Here is a 17,121-nt window from a genome sequence, read left to right as displayed (position 1 = left end):
GGTTCGCCCAGGGCAGGGGGCCCGGCCTGCAGGCGCCGAAAGGAGAAAGCCACGAAGAAACTTGGCGCTCAACTTTCTGCCTCCTCTTCCATCCCTCCCCGGCTCGCCGGAGCCTTCCGCCCCTTGGAGGGGAGTGGGTTTGGGGGGCGGCGGGGGGATGGGAAGGGACGCTATCTCCCTCGGGGCATTGCCTGTTTGGGGGCTGGGTCTCATTCATTCAATCGTATTTATTGAGCGCTTACTGTGTGCGGAGCACTGGACTCAGCACCTGGGAAGTACAAATCGGCAACATATAGCGACGGTCCCTACCCAACAACGGGCTCACAGGCTAGAAGGGGGAGACAGACGACAAAACGAAACAAGTAGGCAGGTGTCAATACCGTCGGAATAAATAGAATTCTAGCTATATACACATCATTAATAAAATAGAGTAATAAATACGTACAAATATATACAAGTGCTGTGGGGAGTAGGAGCGATGGGGAGGGGAGGAGGAGGAGAGGGAAAAGGGGGGCTCGGTCTGGGAAGGCCTCCTGGAGGAGGTGAGCTCTCAGTAGAGCTTTGGAGGGAGGAAGAGAGCTAGTTTGGCGGATGTGTGGAAGGAGGGCATTCCAGGCCAGGGGAAGGACGTGGGCCGGGGGTCTCCGGCATTCTTCTAGACTGTGAGCCCACTGTTGGGTAGGGACCGTCTCTATATGTTGCCAACTTGTACTTCCCAAGCGCTTAGTACAGTGCTCTGCACACAGTAAGCGCTCAATAAATACGATTGATTGATTGATCCTCTTATCCCCCGCCCCGACCTCTCCCTCTGCCAGCTACGGCTCCGGCTTAGCGCAGAGCTAAACTGGTGGGAGGGAAGGGAGGGTGTGCGTGCGCGCGTGTCTGCCTGTAGCCTCTCCCTTCCTTCTCCTCCACCTGCTCCCAAGCCCCTTGCAAGACTTTCCCTCTCCGCCTGCCAATTCTGGACTACCTCAAACCACCCCCTGATGGGTGTGTGGGTGAGTGGCGGGGGCGTGGTGGGGGGAGAAGCAAGCTGGAAAATGCACGAGAGAATCAAGAAAGGAAAGGGTCTTTCTGAGCAAAGGCTTCGAAAGAGTCCTGAAGCTGAGGCAAAAATGAAAACAGCACCTGGTGCAGTAAACAACAAATATATGTACAAGAGAAGGGACGATCTCTGGCGTGGTCGGGGACTGCGGTGTCACCTTAGTCTTTTCAGCCCCACCTGCACCCACAGGTAAACTGCACCACAGGCAGCGTCATGTTTGCCTAGAAGGACAACTAGAGATATCTGATGGCACTGTATGGGACATCTGAGGACTGGGGATCGCCCACTGCTGAGAAGGGCGCTGGGGAAACAGAGCCCCTGATAAGGAAGCTGGGAGCTGCGGAGCCATGGTGGTGGTGGTGGAGGGGTAATGGGGTGGGGCGGATTTGCAGGGAAAACACTGCAAAGTTATGCTTTGTTGGCATTTCTTGCTTCCCCAGCGTTCCAGTTTTAGCCGGTCAAATCCCGGGATCCAGGAAACCTTGGCAGGGCCACATTCGGCCCCAGGGAGGGAGGAGCGGGACAGATGAGGAATTCAGTGATCGAGGCACCCCGCCCAAAGGCCCCCATCTCCACGTACCAGCTCTGAGGTGCCACTCTCCCCTCCCTCCCGCTCAACCTGTGGCGCTCTTTCCTTCTTTGTCTAACCCTTTGAGCCTCGTTCAGAGTTTCATTTCCCTGACATTTTTCTCCCACTGTTCCCATAGCGACCGGCTCACCCTGACAGCAGGCGCTGTGGGAAATGAGGCTCGAGGCAACAGGGTCTGAGCCGGAGCTGAGTAGCATACCGGAGACCTGACTGGAGCCCTTGGAGCTGAGGAGTTCGAGTTATTTTTAAAAAGTGCCAATGCAATCGACTCAAAGTGCAGTGATGATTGATTGGTCGGTTGTGCTATTTGCATGTGATTTGCATATCTGGGCTTTCCATTACCAAATTCTAAATATCTACATGCCACTCTCTCGTCAGCCTTCAACGAGGCAAGGCTGCTCCTGCTATCGAGAGGGATGCTCTCCCACCCTCTCGATCTCATTCCCCGCCAAGGAGATGCAGCCACCTCTGGAGTGGGACAAGGTGGCCCTTCCCCAGCTGCCCCAGCACATCCTGTAGAACCAAGCTGAGACAGACTGGGAGAAGGTGATCCCCCCTAAAAAAAAAAAAAAAACCACAACCTCTTGATAGGGAAGGAGAAAGTCAGAGGGAGAGGCAGCAGTAGGGTGAGCCTGCAGTGATACATCTAGGAGAAGAAGCAAAATCCTACAGGATTCCAAGAGACAAGAGCAAAAGAAAGGGACAGAGATGGAAAGAGTCTTTAGAGACAGAGATAGACTCAGGAACACGTTCACATAGAGAGAGACATAGACAGAGAGCTACAGAGAGAGAATGACACCCCTTCTCCCTCCACATCAAGCAGAAACTCCTTATCGTTGATTTCAAGGCTCACTGGCGGGCCCCTCTCTCCTTTCCTGCAATTCCTCCCCCCTCCCTCTGCCTTGTTTCTTACCCTCTTCCCCGCACCCATTCCAATCAATCAGTGGTCTTTATTGAATGCTGCATCGCAGCTGCCTGTGAAGTGGTACCTTGCTTTTGAGTCTCCTACCTCCGACCCATTGTTCACACCGTTTCAATCGATCAATCGGATTTATCGAGTATTTACTGTGTGCAGAGCACTGTACTAAGAATTGTTAGACATGTTCCCTGCCCAAAACGAGTTTACAGTCTAGAAGGGGAGACAAGACATTAAAATACGATATGGATATGTACATAAGTGCCGTGGGGCAGAGAGAGGGGTGAATAAAAGGTGCAAATCCAAGTGCAAGGGCAAACTAGAAGAGCCCGGGATAAGAGAAAATGAAGGCTTAGTTGGGGAAGGCCTCTTGGAGGGGATGTCCTTTTAATAAGGTTTTGAAGGTGGGGAGAGTGATTGTCTGTCAGATGTGAAGAGGGAGAATATTCCAGGCCAGAGGCAGGTCGTGGGCAAAAGATTGGTGGAGAGATAGATGAGGTTGAGGTACAGTGAGTAGTTTAGCATTAGATGAGTGAAGCAGGCTAGGTTGTAGTAGGAAAGCGGTGAGGTAAGGTAGGTGGCAAGGTGATTGAGTGCTTTTAAGCTGATGGTAAGGGGTCTCTTTTTGATGTGGGGGTGGATGGGTAACCACTGGAGGTTCTTGAGGAGTAGGGAAACATCGATTGAACATATTGAGGGCAGTATGTACAGGAGTGGGGACAGACAGGAGGCAGGGAGGTCAGCAAGGAGGCTGATGCAGTAATCCAGGCAGGTTAGGAAAAGTGCTTTGGATTAACATGGCAGTAGTGGATGGAGTGGAAAGGACAGATTTTAGCGATGTTCTGAAAGTTGAACCAACAGGATTTGGTGACAGATTGAATATGTGGGTTGATTGAGAGAGATGAGATGAGGATAATGCCAAGGTTTCGGGCTTGTGAGACAGGGTGAATGGTGGCGCTGTCTACAGCGATGGGAAAGTCAAGGGGAGGACAAGGTTTGGGTGGGAAGATAAGGAGTTCTGTTTTGGACATATTAAGTTTGAGATGTTGGTGGGATATCTAAGTTGAGATGTCCCTAAGGCAGGAGGAAATGTGAGATCGCAGTGATGGAGAGTGATCAGGGCTTGAGAGGTAGATTTGGGAATCATCTGAATAGAAATGGTAGTTGAAGCCATGGGAGTGAATGAGTTCTCCAAGGGAGTGGATGGAGATGGAGAATAGAAGGGGATCCAGAACTGAGCCTTGAAGGACTCCCACAAAAGAGACTGAGAAGGAGCGACCAGAGAGATGGGAGGAGAACCAGGAGAGGACACTGACAGTGACAGAGAACAAGGTTGGATAATGTTTTCAGGAGAGGGGGGTGGTCGACAGTTATGAAGGTGTCTGAGTGGTCAAGGAGAATTAGGATGGAGTAGAGACTGTAGGATTCCCCCAGTCTAGATCTCCCTCCCCAACTAAATCCCTTTTCCAAAGCATTTCTAAAAATCCCACTTCCCTCAAGAAGTCTTCCCTGATTAATTCTCAACACCCCAAGTGACAGCAATCCAACAGCCACCCTTAGCACTTATGTCTTTATAAGTTGTCTACACGTGCTGTCTACACATGAGTTGTCTACACACGCTGCCTCGAATTCCTCAACGCCAACTCTCTCCTCGACACCCTCCAGTCTGGCTTCCGTCCCCTACGTTCCACGGAAACTGCCCTCTCAAAGGTCACCAATGACCTCCTGCTTGCCAAATCCAACAGCTCATACTCTATCTTAATCCTCCTCGACCTCTCAGCTGCCTTCGACACTGTGGACCACCCCCTTTTCCTCAACACATTATCCAACCTTGGCTTCACAGACTCCGTCCTCTCCTGGTTCTCCTCTTATCTCTCCGGTCGTTCATTCTCGGTCTCTTTTGCAGGCTCCTCCTCCCCCTCCCATCCCCTTACTATGGGGGTTCCTCAAGGTTCAGTTCTTGGTCCCTTTCTGTTCTCGATCTACACTCACTCCTTTGGTGACCTCATTCGCTCCCACGGCTTCAACTATCATCTCTACGCTGATGACACCCAAATCTACATCTCTGCCCCTGCTCTCTCCCCCTCCCTCCAGGCTCGCATCTCCTCCTGCCTTCAGGACATCTCCATCTGGATGTCTGCCCACCACCTAAAGCTCAACATGTCGAAGACTGAACTCCTTGTCTTCCCTCCCAAACCTTGTTCTCTCCCTGACTTTCCCATCTCTGTTGACGACACTACTATCCTTCCCGCCTCACAAGCCCGCAACCTTGGTGTCATCCTCGACTCTGCTCTCTCATTCACCCCTCACATCCAAGCCGTCACCAAAACCTGCCAGTCTCAGCTCCGCAACATTGCCAAGATCCGCCCTTTCCTCTCCATCCATACCGCTACCCTGCTCATTCAAGCTCTCATCCTATCCCGTCTGGACTACTGCACCAGCCTTCTCTCTGATCTCCCATCCTCGTGTCTCTCTCCACTTCAATCCATACTTCATGCTGCTGCCCGGATTATCTTTGTCCAGAAATGCTCTGGGCATATTACTCCCCTCCTCAAAAATCTCCAGTGGCTACCAATCAATCTGCGCATCAGGCAGAAACTCCTCACCCTGGGCTTCAAGGCTCTCCATCACCTCGCCCTCTCCTACCTCACCTCCCTTCTCTCCTTCTACAGCCCACCCCGCACCCTCCGCTCCTCCGCCACTAATCTCCTCACCGTACCTCGTTCTCGCCTGTCCCGCCATCGACCCCCGGCCCACGTCATCCCCCGAGCCTGGAATGCCCTCCCTCTGCCCATCCGCCAAGCTAGCTCTCTTCCTCCCTTCAAGGCCCTGCTGAGAGCTCACCTCCTCCAGGAGGCCTTCCCAGACTGAGCCCCTTCCTTCCTCTCCCCCTCGTCCCCCTCTCCATCCCCCCCTTCTTACCTCCTTCCCTTCCCCACAGCACCTGTATATATGTATATATGTTTGTACATATTTATTACTCTATTTATTTATTTATTTATTTATTTTACTTGTACATATCTATCCTATTTATTTTATTTTGTTAGTATGTTTGGTTTTGTTCTCTGTCTCCCCCTTTTAGACTGTGAGCCCACTGTTGGGTAGGAACTGTCTCTATATGTTGCCAATTTGTACTTCCCAAGCACTTAGTACAGTGCTCTGCCCATAGTAAGTGCTCAATAAATACGATTGATGATGATGATGATGATGCCCAGATTGTCTTTGTCCAGAAACGCTCTGGGCATGTTACTCCCCTCCTCAAAAATCTCCAGTGGCTACCAATCAATCTGTGCATCAGGCAGAAACTCCTCACCCTCGGCTTCAAGGCTCTCCATCACCTCACCCCCTCCTACCTCACCTCCCTTCTCTCCTTCTACAGCCCAGCCCGTACCCTCCGCTCCTCTGCCACTAATCTCCTCACCATACCTCGTTCTCGCCTGTCCCACCGTCGACCCCCGGCCCACGTCATCCCCCTGGCCTGGAATGCCCTCCCTCCCAACATCCGCCAAGCTAACTCTCTTCCTCCCTTCAAGGTCCTACTGAGAGCTCACCTCCTCCAGGAGACCTTCCCAGACTGAGCCCCCTCCTTCCTCTCCCCCTCGTCCCCCTGTCCATCCCCCCATCTTACCTCCTTCCCTTCCCCACAGCACCTGTATATATGTTTGTACATATTTGTTACTCTATTTATTTATTTATTTATTTTACTTGTACATATCTATTCTATTTATTTTATTTTGTTAATATGTTTGGTTTTGTTCTCTGTCTCCCCCTTCTAGAATGTGAGCCCACTGTTGGGTAGGGACTGTCTCTACATGTTGCCAACTTGTACTTCCAAAGCGCTTAGTACAGTGCTCTGCACACAGTAAGCGCTCAATAAATATGATTGATTGATTGATTTATACCCCTTCCTCAACACAGACATATAAATGTATATTCAACCCTCCATTCAATTGTTTAGTCTGTTACAGATTTACAAGATTACCTAGTTGCTCCTTCCTCTTCCCCTGTTCCCACTGTTTGTCAATCATTTCTACCTATCTGTCTCCCCCATTAGACTGTAAACTCCTTGAGGGCTGGGAATGTGTAGTTTGCTTCCAGTGTAATAATAATAATAATAATAATGGTGGTATTTGTTAAGCGCTTACTATGTGCCAAGCACTGTTCTAAGCGCTGAGGGGGATACAAGGTGATCAAGGTTGTCCCACTTGGGGCTCACAGTCTTAGTCCCCATTTTACAGATGAGGGAACTGAGGCCCAGAGAAGTTAAGTGACTTGACCAAGGTCACACAGCTGACAAGTGGTGGAGCTGGGATTCGAACCCATGACCTCCGACTCCCAAGCCCATGCTGTTTCCACTGAGCCACACTACTCTCCCAAGCTCTTAGTTCCATGCCTATGCGTGGCCTCGGGGATAAAGCACGGGCCTGGGAGTTAGAAGGACCTGGGTTCTAATCCCAGCTCCGCCACTCGTCCGCTGTGTGCACTGGGCAAGTCACTTCACTTCTCTCTGCTTCGGCTACCTCATCTGTAAAATGGGGTTTGAGATTGTGAGCCCTGTGTGGGACATGGGATTGAGGCTGTGAGTCCTACGTGGGACAGAGACTGTGTCCAACCTGATTAGCTTATCTCTACCCCAGCATGGCCTGGGAGTCAGAAGTGCCTGGGTTCTAATTCTGCCACTTGCCTGCTGTGTGACCATGGGCAAGTCACAACTTCTCTGTGCCTCGCTGTAAAATGGGGATTAAGACTGTGAGCCCCATGTGGGACAGGGACTGTGTCCCACCTAATTAGCTTGTATCTACCCCAGTGCTTAGAACAGTCCTTGACATATAGTAAGCACTTAACAAATACCACCAATATTACCATTATTATTATTGTTGTTATTGCAGTGCCTGGCACATAGTAAGCACTTAACAAATACCACAACTATTATTATTATTATTGTTATTGCTCTCAGTAGGTGCTCAATAAATGCCCCTGATCTACCGAATGAAGCTTCTAGACTGTGAGCCCACTGTTGGGTAGGGACTGTCTCTATATGTTGCCAACTTGTACTTCCCAAGCGCTTAGTACAGTGCTCTGCACACAGTAAGTGCTCAATAAATATGATTGATTGATTGATTGACCATAAAATCACACACAAGAGCATTGCTGATTCAGGCCGATAGGCCACCCAGCCTAATAGTCTACCTACAAGCGAGTCACCGAATGCTTTATATGGAGGTTGCCCTCTTACATACCCAGCCAAATGGTTAGAGATGTATATCACTATCCTTCATGTTCAAGCATGATCAATCATTCAATCAATGGTATTTATTGAGCACTTACCATGTGCAGAGTACTGTGCTAAATGCTTGGGGGAGTACAATACAACAGAGTTGGTAGACACACTCCCACAAGGAGCTTACAAGTCTTCAGGGGGAGACAGACATTAAAATAAATTACAGCTAGGAAATTTGCAGTGCACCTCTCAGGGTTGCACCTAGAGAGTTTCCAGGACTCTACCAGTCTCGACTATGGGAGGGAGAGTCAAACAGATGCTTATCCATTCCATTCCTAGCTTGGGCAGTGGCCAGCAAGTAGAATCAATCAATCAATCGTATTTATTGAGCGCTTACTGTGTGCAGAGCACTGTACTAAGCGCTTGGGAAGTACAAGCTGGCAACATGTAGAGACAGTCCCTACCCAACAGTGGGCTCACAGTCTAGAAAGGGGAGACAGAGAACAAAACCAAACATACTAACAAAATAAAATAAATAGAAGGCAATCTGCTACAAGTCAAAACTCTGTTGGGCTGGGCAGCAACGTTATGGGAGAGAGTCGAGGGCGGAGACTCAGGTTTGCGTGGAAGGAGGCAATGGAAAATCGCTTCCGTATTTTCACCAAGAAAATTCTACGGCTACACTACCAGAATGATTACAGATGGAGGTAGGGCATTCTGGGAGAGATGTGTCCGTGGCATCGCTATGGGTTGGACACGACTTGACAGCATAAGACAACAACGATTTGCTGTGAGGCAAATATCAAGGGCTTAAAGGGTACAGATCCAAGTGCAATGCTTTTGACAGTGAAATTGCATCCATCATCGTCATTATCATCAGTTTGAATTGTGCACTTACTAGGTGCAGAACACTGTATTAGGTACTTGGGAATGTTCACTAAAACTCGGCTTTCAAGGAGCTCACAGTCAAATGATGGAGACAGGCAGACACGGGTAGCGCACATACAGTGAGAACAAGAAGGAAAAAAATACAACTGGAAACAAAAAAAGGAATTAACAAATTGGAATAAATAAGTGCTAAGGTGGTTAATGGGATGACCTGATGAGGGAGCGGGGATCAGTCTCAGAGTGTCTCCTGGAGGAAGTGATCTTTTGGGATGGGAAAGAATATACTTTGGCAGATTTTAAGGGAGCAGAGAATTTCATGCAAGGGGAAGGGCATGTGCAATGAGTTGGAGGCAGGAGAATTGAGACTGAGGTACCACTTAGGAAGTTGGCTTGGGAGGAACAAAGTGCAAGCTGGAATATATGGAGAGAAGAGAGTAGAAAGGTGAGAAGGAGGGGAGTTTCTGCTTGTTATGGAGAGAACTGAGTAGCTACTGGAGGATTTTGAAGAGGCAGTTTAGGACAATGATCTGTGCAACTGAATGGAGGTGAGCCTGAAGAAGGCAGAGGCTGGGAGTCCAGTAAAGAGTCTCTTCCAATAATAAACCCGGCAGGTGATGAGGGCTTTGATCAATAGCATTTTTGGAATACCTACTGTGTGTGGAGCTTTGTACTAAATGCTTGGGGGAGTATGGTAGAGTTAGTAGACATGGCCCCCACCTTTAAGGAGCTGACAATCTAGCAGGAGGGACAGTCACAAAAGTAATTGACAGAGAGGAGAAAAAAGGAAAAGGGGGTATGTTAGTGCTTAAGTGAAGAGGAATATAACATATGTGAGGTCGTGGGCATGGAACAGGTCTGCCAACTCCTGTTGTGTTGTACCCTACCTATCTTGCCACCTACCGCTTGCCCACATCCTCCCTCTGGCCTGGAACTCCCTCTCCCTTCAGATATGACAGATCACAACTCTCCGCATCTTCTAAGCCTTATTAAAATCACATCTCCTAAAAGAGGTCTTCCCCGATTAAGCCCTCTTTTCCCCAGCTCCCTCTCCCTTCTGCATCATCTATGCACTTGGATCTGTGACCTTTGGGCATTTGATATTCCCCCCACCCTCAACTTCACAGCGCTTATGTACATCTCTTTAAATGATATATTATAAATTCTTTATTCATATTAGTGTCCGTCTCCCCTTCTAGACTGTAAGCTTGTTGTGGGCAGGGAGCATGCCTGCTAACTCTGTTGTAGTAGAGAAGCAGCGTGGCTCAGTGGAAAGAGCACGGGCTTTGGAGTCAGTGGTCATGGGTTCAAATCCCGGCTCCACCAATTGTCAACTGTGTGACTTTGGGCAAGTCATTTAACTTCTCTGTGCCTCAGTTACCTCACCTGTAAAATGGGGATTGACTGTGAGCCCCCTTGGGACAACCTGTTCCCCTTGTAGCCTCCCCAGGGCTTAGAACAGTGCTTTGCACATAGTAAGTGCTTAACAAATGCCATTATTATTATTATTGTCCTCTCCCAAGTGCTTAGTACAGGGCACTGCACATAGTAAGTGCTCAATAAATACCATTGATCGACTGATTGACAGGGAACCTTTCCTAGTTCCTTGCCATCCGGGTGAACCCCTGAGGCACTCCATCAGCTCTCTCCCTCTTACTTACCTAGCTCTTCTCCCACCAACCCCACCTTGCACTCTTCATTCCTCCCAAGCTCAACTGCTCATTGAGACTTGTACATGCCCCTCCTGCCTCTGACCTCTTGCTCACTCTCTTCCCCCTGCCTGGAACTCCCTTCCGCTTCAAATCTGCTAAACCAGACCTTTCCCCATCTTTAAAGTCCTTCTGAAATCTCACTTCCTCTAGGAGGCTTTGCCCAATGTATTTTTCTTCTCTCCAAATCATATTCTCTTCTGTGCCACTTCTACACTTATGCCCTTATTTCAACCTGCTGCAGGAGCACATTTTTCACCCTAGCCCACCTCTCCCCCGACCTGCCCTTCTTGAAATTGTCCCCCTACAACTTTGTGTATGTGTGTGTGTGTGTGTGAAGTTTTTTTTCCAATTTGAAGATGATTAAACTGTAAGTTCGTTGTGGGCAGGGAATGTGTCTATTTATTGTTATGCCGTACTCTCCCAAGCACTTAGTACAGTGCTTTACACACAGTAAGCGTTCAATAAATCCAATTGAATGAATGAATGAATTAGGGGTGGTCCCTTTATGGACTACTCATCAGACTCACAAGTTTTTTGGGTTTTTTAAAATGGTATTAAGTGCTTACTATAATAATAATAATAATGGTATTTGTTAAGCACTTACTATGTGCAAAGCCCTGTTCTAAGCGCTGGGGAGGCTACAAGGTGATCAGGTTGTCCCAAGGGGGCTCACAGTCAATCCCCATTTTACAGATGAGGTAACTGAGGCACAGAGAAGTTAAGTGACTTGCCCAAAGTCACACAGCTGACAGTTGGCAGAGCCGGGATTTGAACCCATGACCTCTGACTCCAAAGCCCGTACTCTTTCCACTGAGCCACGCTGCTTCGTGCTATACTAAGCGCTGAGGTAGGTACAAGATAATCAGGTTGGACCCACTCCTAGGCCCATATGGGGCTCACAGTCAAAATCGGAGGGAGGCGGATTTAATCCCCATTTTACACATGAGGTAAGTTACTTGTACATATCTATTCTATTTGTTTTATTTTGTTAGTATGTTTGGTTTTGTTCTCTGTCTCCCCCTTTTAGACTGTGAGCCCACTGTTGGGTAGGGACTGTCTCTATGTGTTGCCAATTTGTACTTCCCAAGCGCTTAGTACAGTGCTCTGCACATAGTAAGCGCTCAATAAATACGATTGATGATGATGATGATGATGAGAGCCAGAGAAGTTAAGTGGCTTGCCCGAAGTCACCCAGCAGGCCCGTGGCAGACGCAATTCCTCTGGCTCCCGGGCCCTTGCTCTTTCCACTAGACTTCTCTGCTTCTCCCCTAGTCTCCTTGGTTTTCCCCTCTGCCCGAGACTTTAGAAAACGGTTTCCCAGCCCATCCCCGGAAAGCGATTTCCTCTCCTATTTCTCGGCTCCATCGAGACCCGCTGTCCCCGCCGTCTGCGCGGCTTGGCGGTGAGCGAGGCGCAGCACCCCGATGGGCCGCCAGAGGGCGCCGGAGGATCGGCGGACCTCGGCCCGGCCCGGGGAATTAAAGGGAGCGGCCTAAGCAGGGAGGCTCGGCGGAGCGGGGATCATCATCATCATCAATCGTATTTATTGAGCGCTTACTATGTGCAGAGCACTGGACTAAGCGCTTGGGAAGTACAAATTGGCAACATATAGAGACAGTCCCTACCCAACAGTGGGCTCACAGTCTAAAAGGGGGAGACAGAGAACAAAACCAAACAGCCGGAGCTCCCATTACCGGGGGAGGGAGACTGGTAGTCGCGCTAATTACTACTACTATTATTATTAGTTTTATTATCATTAAGTGCCGTCGAGGCGTTTCCGATTCCTAGCGACTCCACGGATATACCTTCTCCAGAACGTCCCGGCCTCTGCCAGAATCCACAACCTTTCTAACGGTCCTTCCGTTATCTTTGTTCTGGTCTCTATCCATCTAGCTGCTGGTCTGCCTCTGCCACGTTTTCCCTGGACTTTTCCTATTCATTCATTCAATCGTATTTATTGAGCGCTTCCTGTGTGCAGAGCACTGCACTAAGCGCTTGGGAAGTACGAGTTGGTAACATATAGAGACGGTCCCTACCCGACAGTGGGCTCACAGTCTAGAAGGGGGAGACAGAGAACAAAACAAAACATATTAACAAAATAAAATAAATAGAATAAATATGTACAAGTAAAATCAATCAATCAATCAATTGTATTTATTGAGCGCTTACTGTGTGCAGAGCACTGTACTAAGCGCTTGGGAAGTACAAGATGGCAACATATAGAGACAGTCCCTACCCAACAGTGGGCTCACAGTCTAAAAAAAATAGAGTAATAAATACGTACAAACATATATACAAGGAGCAGTGTCTTCTCCAGAGAATTAGTCCTCCTGATCATGCGTCCCAAATATGCTCATATAAAGTCGAGTCATTTGGCCTTCCAAAGACCACTTTGGTTTAGTTCACTCCAGAATCCATTTGTTTGTTTTTCGGGTAGTCCATGGTATTGGCAAAAGCCTTCTCCAACACCACAGTTCAAAAGAATCGATGTTCTTTCTATCCTATTGTCATTGGAAACCCCGTAGAGTTGACACATCCTTTAATTGCCCGGTTCGGCCCTGCCCTCCGAGACGCTTCTCAACCCAACTCGGGGTGAAAGTATTGGGATTTGGTAGGAGGGCGAGGAGAACGGGATGGAAAAAAAAGTGAATGAGGGGCTAGGGTCAGAGTCAGTCAGTCAATGGTATTTATTGAACGCTCGTGGCAAGGGCAAGGGCTTGGAAGTCAGGATGTGAACTCTATCCTGGCTCTGCCGCTTTTCTGTTGTATGACCTTGGACAAGTCGCTTTGCTTCTCTGTACCTCAGTTACCTCATCTGGAAAATGGGGATTGAGGCCGTGAGCCCCATGCGGGACAGGGACTGTGTCAACCTGATTATCTTGTATCTACCCCACCGGTTAGAACAGTGCCTGGCACATAGTGAGCACTTAACAAATACCATAATTATTCATTATTATGGTATTTGGCAGTGCTTATTATTATGTATTGATAATCTTAATATTATGTAATAATAATAATAATTATTATTATGGTATTTGTTAAGTGCTTACTATGTATCAGGCACTGTACTAAGCACTGGGGTGAATACAAGCATATCAGGTTGGACACAGTCCCTGTCCCATGTGGGGCTCATAGTCTCAATCCCCATTTTACAGATTAGGTAACTGAGGCACAGAAAAATTCAGTGACTTGCCCGAGGTCACACAGCAGACAAGTGGCCGAGCTAGGATTAGAACCCCTGACCTTCTGACTCCCAGGCCTGTGCTCTATCCACTAAGCCGTATTATTATTACTAAGTACTTGGGAGATTACAATATAACAATATAACAGATATTCCCTGCCCACTACAGACTCACAGTCTAGAGGGCAGTGGTTCCCCAATTGGGAGCTCTCCACCCAGGTTCCTTTCCCGAGTATCAAGGAGGCTCCGCTCCCCTTTCACTGCCCCTGCCCCTGCCCCGCCCCCCCTTCTCTTTTCACTGCCCTCTCTCGGCACCCCCCAGGGCTCTCATCTCCCCTGCTCCCCCAGCCCCATCGGCTCCTCCATTTCCAGGAGGGAAAATCGGTTTCTTGTCTTAATGGAAGTGAGAGGGGTGGCGATAGGCCTGGCTATCTGGTGGAACCGAGAGGGGGTCAGACCTAGCATTTCCCAAATAAATCCCCTTCACCACCACTGAGCCCATGCTGGACCAGACCGCTGAGCCTGTAACCAGCAATGACCTTAGAGCTTCCTTCCTGGATCCTTTTTCCCGTAGTTCCATCCGTGTCCATCCTGGGAGAAGTGAAGAATCCTCCTCTAGACCTCCTTCCCTTTCCTTCCCCGCCCTCTCACACCCCACTGTGGGCTCCAATGAGGGGAACTCATTTGCAGGGGATCTAGGCCCGACGCCCTCTCGGTTCCACCAGATAGCTGGGGGTCAGGCTAACTGCCACCCCTAATTCTGAAGAGACCTCTCTTTCCCCTCACTCCACCACCTTCCCTGTTCCACTTGGAAGCTGGAACACCCCTGGGGAAAAGGGTTTGGGGATCTCCCCTCTGGATACTGGCCACCCTCCAATTAGGGGTCCAAGGGGAAAGGGAGAGTGGGAGGTCAGGTTTGGGGGCCCAGAGTCGACAGATCCTTCCCCCAAGGGGTGGGGCGTGGGGGACGGTTGGACACTGGGAGTAGAGCTTAGGAGAGGAGCTGGTAAGGCAAGAGGCCTGATATTCCCTTCCCAAGCCCTTTACAATCAAGTCCTCCACCTGGTCCCTCTGCCTCTCCATCTGCCTCCCTCACGTAACTGGAGCCCACAAGTTGCATCAGAGTCCTTTGCAGCAGCGGTAAACAGTGTGACTCTCCTGGGGATGGACCATGCCTCCCCCCCATCCCCCCGGCTCCACCAGCCAGCCGCCTGGGCTCCCTCACTCACATTTGACCCTTTTTTTTCTCCTTTTTCAATAAGGGTTGTAGACAGACAGCCACCTCCTCTAACCACCCCATTCCCACTGCTGGGTCCCTCTCCTCCTTCTGTGGATGCTGCAGTTGATGGTGGAAATGAGTTGGGGACAAGGTGAAGGGCAGCAGTTGGGAAAAGGGGTTTCAGGTTCCTGAAGATGCACAGAGGGGATTCTTGAGCGGAGGACAGTCTGAGTTTGGTTGGGGGAATCAGACCAACCATGAGGGGATGGGCAGAGAACCATTCTAGGGGCACTGAGCGTGTGGGGTGTCGGTTGGGGGTGCCCTATGCCAAGCGTGGGCTGGTCCAGAAGAGGGGAAAAGAGAGTATGGCACTCTTCCCTGTGCTCCTTCCTACTAACCAGGAGGAGACTGGAGGGGCTGGGCTGGGTCCAGAAAGAGCCATACTTCCCAAGGGCTATTTCTCAGCCCCAGGGGGAAGCTGTCTTGAAAGGCCGGAGGGTGGTTCATGGACATTATTCTGAGCTCTGAGCTTGGGGGCTGGGGCAGGGGTGAGGGGTGAGGAGCCACCATCTATCTCCCACACCCACCTCGCAGGAGTTGTGCACTGTTTGAGGCTCACGAGGGATCCAAGTGCCTTGGTAAATCCTCCTCACTATGGGAACCTGCTGTCAGCAAGGTGAACCAGGAAGGACCCTCTCCTGGCCCATAGCTTGGTTGGTTTCTGTGTGGGTCCCTTGCCGACCACCTGAAATCCAATGCCCCACCTGCTCTCCTTCTCCCAGTCCTCAGTGTCAGATTGTGGTTATCACCAGCTATTCAGCCCTTTCCTTCTCAGTTTCCATTTCCTCTTCCTCTTCCTCCTCCTCCTCCCCTTCCTATTCTTCTATTCCTCCCTCTTTCTCCTTAAAATTCTAGACATTTCCAAAACACAGTTCTGAACAACTCCCTTACTCCAAGTCTGGAGCCTCTGTCTGGTTCATGTGGGCAAATACAAATCAATAAATGAACAAATTAAATCAATCCTTTGCTTTTTTTTTTTTTTGAGGAAGGGTTTTCCTTCCTGCTGTCCTTGCCTCTTGGCCTGGCTCTGACCCTAAAATGAGGTCACCTGTGGGTATCTGGGAGGGGCGTCACCCCTTGAATCCATATGCTATTTATATTTTTCCAAAGCTCTTTCATAACAGTTACCTCATTTTATCCTTATAACACCCCTGTGAGGTAGGGAAGAGACCAGTATTATCTCCATTTCACAGGTGAGGAAGCTGAAGCCCTGAGAGAAGTGATCTTCCCAAGGTCACCCAGCAGGCCAGCCGCAGAGCTGGAACAAGAGCCCACATCTCCTGAGTCCCAGCCCCCTTACACACACCACTAGACCCCACAGCCTCCCCATCCCCTCCACCACTACAAACCGAGGTAAGTGACCAGGGCATGTGGCCTGTGCCCTCTGAGCCAAGGTGGTCACAAGCGGTTTCCTCCCTACGGCTCTCCTTCTCCCCCAACCCTTCCCCAGGCCCAGGAAGGAGGAGGGAGGCGCTAAGTCTCTGCTTCTCTGCCTGGGGCTGGCCTGCTCCCCAGAATCTCTGCTCCTCTCTTCACCTCCACATGGAGCTTCCCACCTACCCACACTGGGGTCCCCCCCCACCTTGCCCTGTTAACTGGAGAAGAGGGTGGGGGTGGAGTGGGATCGCCCCAGACCCCACTGAGCTGGGCAAAGTGCAGTTTCCTGCTGAGTCCCCGGGGCGCTTCCTGGCAATGAGCGTCTGTGGTGGGCGGGGGGCCGATGGGGGGTGGGGGGGACGCTTCCTGCTGCGGCCCAGCTCACGGAAACCCCCGCCCCCCGCCCCCTGCTGCAGGGCTGCTGCAAGCAAGGCCTCCTGTGACCCGGAGCTCAGCTCCCTCGCATGCCTCCCTGCACACCCTGCAAGGATGGCCAGAGCCCAGGGGCACCTAGGTCCTGGGGCTAGGGCTCAGGCTGGATTTGGGGCTCCTAGCTAATGCCCGGCACCTCACCCAACCCCCCCCCCCCCCCTCAGGGAGTGCCCCCCTGGCTCCAGGGGCAAGGGGAGGGCCCGACTCTGCTCCCCACAGGTTAGCCCTAGCAGAGAGGGCATGAAGGGAAGATAGTCCCCATCTCTGCCTACTCCCAGGCCCAGGCACACAAACAATCCTACAAGAGCAGAGAAGTGAGAAAGGCCAAAAATCCCCAAAAGGACTTTTTATCATGGTCATCCATGGAGCACTGAACGTAGGATTGGATCTAGATAGTCTTGACACCAGACAGATCTGAACTTAGGTCCCTCTCCGGAAGCTGGGGACATTTCAAAAGGCCTTCAGTTGAGCAGATCTGCCCTTC

The sequence above is a fragment of the Tachyglossus aculeatus genome, chromosome X1 (assembly GCF_015852505.1).
Source record: "Tachyglossus aculeatus isolate mTacAcu1 chromosome X1, mTacAcu1.pri, whole genome shotgun sequence".
Classification (NCBI taxonomy): Eukaryota; Metazoa; Chordata; class Mammalia; order Monotremata; family Tachyglossidae; genus Tachyglossus; species Tachyglossus aculeatus.
Note: the sequence above shows the minus strand (reverse complement) of the source record.